This window comes from Gigantopelta aegis, chromosome 15 (assembly GCF_016097555.1).
Source record: "Gigantopelta aegis isolate Gae_Host chromosome 15, Gae_host_genome, whole genome shotgun sequence".
In the NCBI taxonomy this organism is placed as follows: Eukaryota; Metazoa; Mollusca; class Gastropoda; order Neomphalida; family Peltospiridae; genus Gigantopelta; species Gigantopelta aegis.
Genome location: NC_054713.1, coordinates 39,703,739 through 39,713,896, shown reverse-complemented (window position 1 = coordinate 39,713,896; position 10,158 = coordinate 39,703,739).

Genomic DNA, 10,158 nt, shown 5'->3' with positions numbered 1-10,158 from the left:
GAGTCAGTTTCAAGGTTCAGGGTGATGTCCAGATAGTTGACTATTTTCAGGTTGGTCTGGATGGTGATCTTTAGGCCAAGATCTTTGAATATTTTGATGAGCATTTTCCTCATTCTGTCTGCTTGGCTTCCTGAACTTCTGCGTAGAACTGCTAGACCGTCATCTCTGTACAGTCCGACGTTCATGTCGGAGGTATTTGTTTGAATTGTGTGTAGGATGAGGAGTCCTACTAGTTCGCACACTTCCGCTCCATCATATCCGCCCATGGTGACGTCGAATGCATTGGGAGTGTAATTTTTCACCCATGGCTGTTCTTTGTTGTCAAAAAGTAGTGATTTTCTTGCATGCATGATAGTTGTGTATTCTATATCTGGGATGACTGTATATTTCTTCGCCCATTTCAATGCCTTGTCGAGTAGTTCAGGTGTTATGGAAGGGTAGAAGTCCACAATGTCGAATACGAGGAAGGATAGTTCTTTTTTATCATGCAGAGCTGAGAACTATTCAAGTACAGCGGAAGTGTTTCTCCATTGGTTCATTTGCGTCTTGAGTCGTGTTTCACTGTTTATTCGGTCTAACATAATTTTGCTGATCCTACCGATTTCGCTTTTTGCTGGATTGATGAGTCTGCAACTTGGATTAGTGGCAAAATTGTCCTTATGATCTTTCAAGGTGATGAATGCTCGGGTCTCTGCCATCTTGTCTATTCTGTCACGTATTCCTAGGGCATTGCTGACGTACTCGAACTCTGTGTTGATATCTTCGATTGTTTGGTCGTCTGCATGTTTGTACTTCGTTGTAATGTTTTCTGTTAGCATTTTGTCATAAGTGTCCACTTCTAACTTGTAGAAGTTTCTAGTCTTGTCTGCAGGTACAAACACTTTTTTGGAGTTGTTTATATGCCTTATGTCCTCTTTCATGGTGTTCTGGAACTGGTCATATGCATTCTTGAACTGTATGGTCTCAACCATGTGTAGCATGTCCTTTTCGAAGGGTGCTAAACCTTCTATTTGTGGGGGTGTTTTCCTGGAGTTAAGTCCGAATTTGCTATCTTTGTTCGGTGTTGGGTCGTCATGGTTGCGTTTATCATCGTTGTTCTTTTCAAAGAAGAAAGCTTTCCATCTCATACGCTTTATTACACTTTCCACTTTCTCAAGCAGTCTCTTTAAGTATTCCTTTCGTGTTGGTAAAGGAATGTTTTTTGTGGAATAGTCGAAACGGATATGGTCCATGGTGATTGAAGAAAAGTGCTCAACTTATACAAGGAGCATTACAGTAATATATTTGTTATCACTATTGGACATAAAGTGCTCAACACAATGTTAGTGGAGCAGGTACACTAAATTTTTAGTATTCACTAATAACTCATTACTCGGAGTTTCAGGCTCCTCGCCTTCATCAGATGAGTGTTTATAATTGTGACAGTTAAGGTGACGTCACGCTGTGTGTACGCGGCGGTGCGCTCCTGACGTCATGGCACGTCAGTCGTGAGACTCTCGGCTTGTTGCTGTGGCGGCATTTTGATATGAGTTCTGTCCTTTTGTTGAGTAGCTTGTCTCCTTTTTCAAATAGTATTGAGAGCTTCTCCTCGATGCACAGGTTGCATTGTCCCGAGCTGCGTTTCCGTGTGTCCGATTTCCTGACGATTTCCCAATTGATGTGATAGGCGGGTTTTTTTCGTTTGAGCTCCCAGATGTATTTTGACAGTTCTGTCTCTTTTTCATAGCGTTCATATTTGAAAGATTTAGTGTGGTTGTTAAACCTCTCCTTGAATGTACCTCCAGCAAGACCTATGTATGATCTGACAGTCTTACCAGATGCCACGTTTGCCCGGTATACGAGGGAGCTAGTTTGGCAGTTGCCGTTCAGGGGGCATTCGTTCTTCTGTCTGCAGTTACAAGGCTTTTTTTGTGCGGGATCGGTTGAGCTCTGGGTGATTTTCGTGTTGTGGCTTTTGATTATTGCTCCGAAGTTTTTCATGCAGCTGTAGCTGATTTTCAGGTTGTTTCTGTTGAACAATGTGTGGTACTTGTGATTACTTGGGAAATGCTTGGATATCAATTTGATGAACACGCTACCGACGTTTGTCTTCACATTCTTGCTGAATGGGGGGTTGAACCATGTGATTTTTCTGGGTCTTTTCCTTTTCTTTGTGTCTGGTTGTTCTCTATGTTTAGGCGGGTCGTATTGGATGTTTACTGTGTAGCCACTTGTCCTCAGCGCTTTGTTGTACCCTAGTGCAGCTTCCGCGAAGTAGTCTTCATGGGAAGACAGAAGGGAAATTCGTTTGCCGATTGATTTTGGTATTTGCTTCGTGATTGCGGGTGGGTGGTTTGAGCTGACGTTGATGTAAACGGGTTCGTTGTTGGGTTTCCTGTAGGGTTTGTGGGAGTCAGTTTCAAGGTTCAGGGTGATGTCCAGATAGTTGACTATTTTCAGGTTGGTCTGGATGGTGATCTTTAGGCCAAGATCTTTGAATATTTTGATGAGCATTTTCCTCATTCTGTCTGCTTGGCTTCCTGAACTTCTGCGTAGAACTGCTAGACCGTCATCTCTGTACAGTCCGACGTTCATGTCGGAGGTATTTGTTTGAATTGTGTGTAGGATGAGGAGTCCTACTAGTTCGCACACTTCCGCTCCATCATATCCGCCCATGGTGACGTCGAATGCATTGGGAGTGTAATTTTTCACCCATGGCTGTTCTTTGTTGTCAAAAAGTAGTGATTTTCTTGCATGCATGATAGTTGTGTATTCTATATCTGGGATGACTGTATATTTCTTCGCCCATTTCAATGCCTTGTCGAGTAGTTCAGGTGTTATGGAAGGGTAGAAGTCCACAATGTCGAATACGAGGAAGGATAGTTCTTTTTTATCATGCAGAGCTGAGAACCATTCAAGTACAGCGGAAGTGTTTCTCCATTGGTTCATTTGCGTCTTGAGTCGTGTTTCACTGTTTATTCGGTCTAACATAATTTTGCTGATCCTACCGATTTCGCTTTTTGCTGGATTGATGAGTCTGCAACTTGGATTAGTGGCAAAATTGTCCTTATGATCTTTCAAGGTGATGAATGCTCGGGTCTCTGCCATCTTGTCTATTCTGTCACGTATTCCTAGGGCATTGCTGACGTACTCGAACTCTGTGTTGATATCTTCGATTGTTTGGTCGTCTGCATGTTTGTACTTCGTTGTAATGTTTTCTGTTAGCATTTTGTCATAAGTGTCCACTTCTAACTTGTAGAAGTTTCTAGTCTTGTCTGCAGGTACAAACACTTTTTTGGAGTTGTTTATATGCCTTATGTCCTCTTTCATGGTGTTCTGGAACTGGTCATATGCATTCTTGAACTGTATGGTCTCAACCATGTGTAGCATGTCCTTTTCGAAGGGTGCTAAACCTTCTATTTGTGGGGGTGTTTTCCTGGAGTTAAGTCCGAATTTGCTATCTTTGTTCGGTGTTGGGTCGTCATGGTTGCGTTTATCATCGTTGTTCTTTTCAAAGAAGAAAGCTTTCCATCTCATACGCTTTATTACACTTTCCACTTTCTCAAGCAGTCTCTTTAAGTATTCCTTTCGTGTTGGTAAAGGAATGTTTTTTGTGGAATAGTCGAAACGGATATGGTCCATGGTGATTGAAGAAAAGTGCTCAACTTATACAAGGAGCATTACAGTAATATATTTGTTATCACTATTGGACATAAAGTGCTCAACACAATGTTAGTGGAGCAGGTACACTAAATTTTTAGTATTCACTAATAACTCATTACTCGGAGTTTCAGGCTCCTCACCTTCATCAGATGAGTGTTTATAATTGTGACAGTTAAGGTGACGTCACGCTGTGTGTACGCGGCGGTGCGCTCCTGACGTCATGGCACGTCAGTCGTGAGACTCTCGGCTTGTTGCTGTGGCGGCATTTTGATATGAGTTCTGTCCTTTTGTTGAGTAGCTTGTCTCCTTTTTCAAATAGTATTGAGAGCTTCTCCTCGATGCACAGGTTGCATTGTCCCGAGCTGCGTTTCCGTGTGTCCGATTTCCTGACGATTTCCCAATTGATGTGATAGGCGGTTTTTTTTCGTTTGAGCTCCCAGATGTATTTTGACAGTTCTGTCTCTTTTTCATAGCGTTCATATTTGAAAGATTTAGTGTGGTTGTTAAACCTCTCCTTGAATGTACCTCCAGCAAGACCTATGTATGATCTGACAGTCTTACCAGATGCCACGTTTGCCCGGTATACGAGGGAGCTAGTTTGGCAGTTGCCGTTCAGGGGGCATTCGTTCTTCTGTCTGCAGTTACAAGGCTTTTTTTGTGCGGGATCGGTTGAGCTCTGGGTGATTTTCGTGTTGTGGCTTTTGATTATTGCTCCGAAGTTTTTCATGCAGCTGTAGCTGATTTTCAGGTTGTTTCTGTTGAACAATGTGTGGTACTTGTGATTACTTGGGAAATGCTTGGATATCAATTTGATGAACACGCTACCGACGTTTGTCTTCACATTCTTGCTGAATGGGGGGTTGAACCATGTGATTTTTCTGGGTCTTTTCCTTTTCTTTGTGTCTGGTTGTTCTCTATGTTTAGGCGGGTCGTATTGGATGTTTACTGTGTAGCCACTTGTCCTCAGCGCTTTGTTGTACCCTAGTGCAGCTTCCGCGAAGTAGTCTTCATGGGAAGACAGAAGGGAAATTCGTTTGCCGATTGATTTTGGTATTTGCTTCGTGATTGCGGGTGGGTGGTTTGAGCTGACGTTGATGTAAACGGGTTCGTTGTTGGGTTTCCTGTAGGGTTTGTGGGAGTCAGTTTCAAGGTTCAGGGTGATGTCCAGATAGTTGACTATTTTCAGGTTGGTCTGGATGGTGATCTTTAGGCCAAGATCTTTGAATATTTTGATGAGCATTTTCCTCATTCTGTCTGCTTGGCTTCCTGAACTTCTGCGTAGAACTGCTAGACCGTCATCTCTGTACAGTCCGACGTTCATGTCGGAGGTATTTGTTTGAATTGTGTGTAGGATGAGGAGTCCTACTAGTTCGCACACTTCCGCTCCATCATATCCGCCCATGGTGACGTCGAATGCATTGGGAGTGTAATTTTTCACCCATGGCTGTTCTTTGTTGTCAAAAAGTAGTGATTTTCTTGCATGCATGATAGTTGTGTATTCTATATCTGGGATGACTGTATATTTCTTCGCCCATTTCAATGCCTTGTCGAGTAGTTCAGGTGTTATGGAAGGGTAGAAGTCCACAATGTCGAATACGAGGAAGGATAGTTCTTTTTTATCATGCAGAGCTGAGAACCATTCAAGTACAGCGGAAGTGTTTCTCCATTGGTTCATTTGCGTCTTGAGTCGTGTTTCACTGTTTATTCGGTCTAACATAATTTTGCTGATCCTACCGATTTCGCTTTTTGCTGGATTGATGAGTCTGCAACTTGGATTAGTGGCAAAATTGTCCTTATGATCTTTCAAGGTGATGAATGCTCGGGTCTCTGCCATCTTGTCTATTCTGTCACGTATTCCTAGGGCATTGCTGACGTACTCGAACTCTGTGTTGATATCTTCGATTGTTTGGTCGTCTGCATGTTTGTACTTCGTTGTAATGTTTTCTGTTAGCATTTTGTCATAAGTGTCCACTTCTAACTTGTAGAAGTTTCTAGTCTTGTCTGCAGGTACAAACACTTTTTTGGAGTTGTTTATATGCCTTATGTCCTCTTTCATGGTGTTCTGGAACTGGTCATATGCATTCTTGAACTGTATGGTCTCAACCATGTGTAGCATGTCCTTTTCGAAGGGTGCTAAACCTTCTATTTGTGGGGGTGTTTTCCTGGAGTTAAGTCCGAATTTGCTATCTTTGTTCGGTGTTGGGTCGTCATGGTTGCGTTTATCATCGTTGTTCTTTTCAAAGAAGAAAGCTTTCCATCTCATACGCTTTATTACACTTTCCACTTTCTCAAGCAGTCTCTTTAAGTATTCCTTTCGTGTTGGTAAAGGAATGTTTTTTGTGGAATAGTCGAAACGGATATGGTCCATGGTGATTGAAGAAAAGTGCTCAACTTATACAAGGAGCATTACAGTAATATATTTGTTATCACTATTGGACATAAAGTGCTCAACACAATGTTAGTGGAGCAGGTACACTAAATTTTTAGTATTCACTAATAACTCATTACTCGGAGTTTCAGGCTCCTCGCCTTCATCAGATGAGTGTTTATAATTGTGACAGTTAAGGTGACGTCACGCTGTGTGTACGCGGCGGTGCGCTCCTGACGTCATGGCACGTCAGTCGTGAGACTCTCGGCTTGTTGCTGTGGCGGCATTTTGATATGAGTTCTGTCCTTTTGTTGAGTAGCTTGTCTCCTTTTTCAAATAGTATTGAGAGCTTCTCCTCGATGCACAGGTTGCATTGTCCCGAGCTGCGTTTCCGTGTGTCCGATTTCCTGACGATTTCCCAATTGATGTGATAGGCGGTTTTTTTTCGTTTGAGCTCCCAGATGTATTTTGACAGTTCTGTCTCTTTTTCATAGCGTTCATATTTGAAAGATTTAGTGTGGTTGTTAAACCTCTCCTTGAATGTACCTCCAGCAAGACCTATATACTATATATATATATATATATATATTTAATTTATTAAAGTTGGAGAATCCGAGGTATCACTTTGGGAACGTTTGTGGCATCTAAATGGATTTTTTCGATCAGCCACTGGGAGTCACCACTATAGTAAAACATTTAGCTATCTCATCAGTTTAGACAATTACAATGCCAATGCCACTGGTACCCAGAGATGTGCCTTTCTCACCTGCAAACAGTGTCACTGGTACGCGGAAGGTGACGGATACAAGATAGACAGTCAGACACACAGACAGACACATCGACAAACATACACACATACAGACAGGCAGGCAGGCAGGCAGACAGATAGACAGACAGACAGACAGACAGACAGACAGACAGACAGATAGATAGACAAACAGAAATACAGACAGACAGATACTAGTAGATAGATAAATGGATTCATAGATATATGCTAGTAGAGATATATACAGACAGATAGACAGACAGACATACATACAATCATACATACATACGTACATACATACATACATACATACATACATACATACATACATATACATGTATATATACATATGAAGAGTTCAGACGCAAAACGCGATATATCCATTTTTCATTTTCAGTAAAAGTGATTTTTTTAATTGGCGTATATCGCGTTTTGATGAAAAAAAACACCCCGGGATTTACCCAATACAATTTCATAAGGATCAATCGCGTTTTGCGGCAATTCAGCGGGCCTACGATTAGCACGTGTGTTGTGTGTGTGTGTGTGTATATATATATATATATATATATGTATATATATATACTCTTCAAAAAAAGTAGGGGAACTCTAATAAGAATTTACAATTGCCAAAATTGTAAGGTATATTAGCTGTGGGGAATGGTTTTATGATAATAGTCTTGTGGGACGATTGGGGTCAGAAGTGAAATTTGAAAGCTGACGTTTTTCTATCAGTAAATCGCAAATTCAAATAATAAAAATGACAAAACCAAAACAATAACAACTGTATGATCAACAGAATGAAAAAGATTGACAGAAATTATGTTCCACAGTGATTAATGGACCTTCTTTGTCAAAATCGAGAATGACACCCCACGCACGTATACGGGGCAACTTCATGATGCATGTGTAAACTATGGTTCCCCTACTTTTTAAAGAGAATATATATTCTTCCATAAAATATAAATAATGACAGGAAACTATTATCTATGTTAACCAGAACTGCACTTACCATCCTGCAGTTTACAGTCGTGGCCGCTGTACGGAGTCTTGCAGTCGCACCTGCCGTCAGCCTGACACGTCTGACCGTTAGCGTAGTCCTGACCTTGTCGACCGCAGTCGAAGTAGTCCCCGCCTGTAATCATACAAATCAATACGCGTATTATAGTTCCCGCCTGTAAACATACAAATCAATACGCGTTTTTATAGTCCCCGCCTGTAATCATACAAATCAATACGCGTTTTTATAATCCCCGCCTGTAATTATACAAATCAATACGCGAATTATAGTCTCCGCCTGTAATCAAAGAAATCAATACGTGGTTTACATTCCCCGACTGTAATCATACAAGTCAATACGCGTATTATAGTCCCTGTCTGTAATCATACAAATCAATGCGCGAATTATAGTCTCCGCCTGTAATCAAACAAATCAATATCCGTTTTTATAGTCCCCGCCGGTAATCATACAAATCAATACGCGGTTTTATAATCCCAGCCTGTAATCATAAAAATCAGTACGCGTTTTTATAGTCCCCGCCTGTAATGATAGTAATCAACCGGCCTCGGTGGCGTCGTGGTTAGGCCATCGGTCTACAGGCTGGTAGGTACTGGGTTCGGATCCCAGTCGAGGCATGGGATTTTTAATCCAGAACAGAACAGAACTTTATTCACTCAGAACACCAAACGGTGTTACACTGAGGTGTTTACAAACATATATATATATACACAATACAATGGCGGCTGCTGATTAAAACATACATACATATAATTATATCTATCTATATCTATCTATCTATCTATCTAACTATCTATCTATATACATATACACAAACGATAAAATATATTAGTTGAATAAATCTATGACAAAGGCGTGTCTTTTAATACACTATTAATGACATTAAGAAACGTACATAGTTTCTTTATAATAGATAATTGTTTTTGTGTTAAAGAGCTTGTGTAATTTAAAAGTGTTTGGTCTGTTGAAGTAATATTTATTTAAGTAGGTTGATCTTTCGTTAGTAAAGTGTGGACATTGAAATAGGTAATGAAATTCATCACCTATTGTGATTTTGCAAAGAGGGCAAATTCTATTTTTTCTTTCAATATTTTGCCATCTGCCAGTTTCAATTGGAAGATAGTGATTGCTGGTTCTAAATCGACTGTAAATAATGCGTATTTTTTCAGGTAAGTATAGAAGGTAATTTTCACAAACATGTGCCGATTTAAATATTCTATAAGTAATACATTTGGGATAAGTATTAATATTTTCGTTCCAGGTTTGTCTGAATTGATCTTTTAAACGTTGAGTAACTAACTTAATAAATGAGTTCTTATTTGACGTAACCAATAATTTCCCAGTCCTAATTTATTTAATATATCGTTTACATTACTTAACCATTTAAATTTTAACCCATTTTTTGTGCTTTCACTAATCATTGTTTTGTACAGTATATATGATATTTTAGAGGCCTTTCCTGTTACCAACGAGGCCCAAAAACTTAGTATTTTAATGTGTATCTTAATATCTAATGGAAATACGCCTAATTCTCCATAAATCATGGGCAGTGGGGTACTTCTTCTTAGCCTTAATAAGTCTCTTAGAAAATTTAGCTGTATTCTTTCTATATTTTGATTATTACCAAAACCCCAAATTTCCGAGGAATATAACAGAATAGGGACAATGGTACTATCAAACAAGTGTAAATGGCAATCTATTGGTAAATTAAGATTTCTAATTCTCATTTTGAGTAAGGTCATACCTTTATTAGCCTGTGCTATTAAAGATTTTTTAGCTTGGATAAACGATCCTGTTCTAGTAAATATAATGTCTAAGTATTTATAGTTATCAACAATGTCTAATTTAATGTCCTTAATGTAGAATGATTTATTTTTGGGAGGTTTTGTACCAAATACTAATATTTTAGACTTATCTATATTTACTTTTAATTTCCAAATTTCACAATATTCCGAGAAAACGTTTAAAGACTTTTGTAGGTCTTCTGGTGCTTCTGCCAAAATCACAGTGTCGTCAGCATAAAGTAGCAGGGTAATTATAAACAGTAGGTCAGTATTGTTGTTTTCATATTCTATTCTTATACCATTACATTGTTTCTCTTTTAGTGTATTTTCTAGGTCATTTAAGTATATAGCGAATAATATGGGGGACAGATTTTCGCCCTGACGTACTCCATTTTGACATAGGAAATAAGCCGAATATTCATCATTGTGGCTTATACATGATTTGATAACTTGGTACATAATATAAACAATTCTAAGAAATTTACCATTTACATCTAAATTATTATTTTTTTGCCATAAACCTGTTCGCCAGACAGTATCAAATGCTTTCGAGAAATCTATAAAGGCACAGTAAAATTTCTTT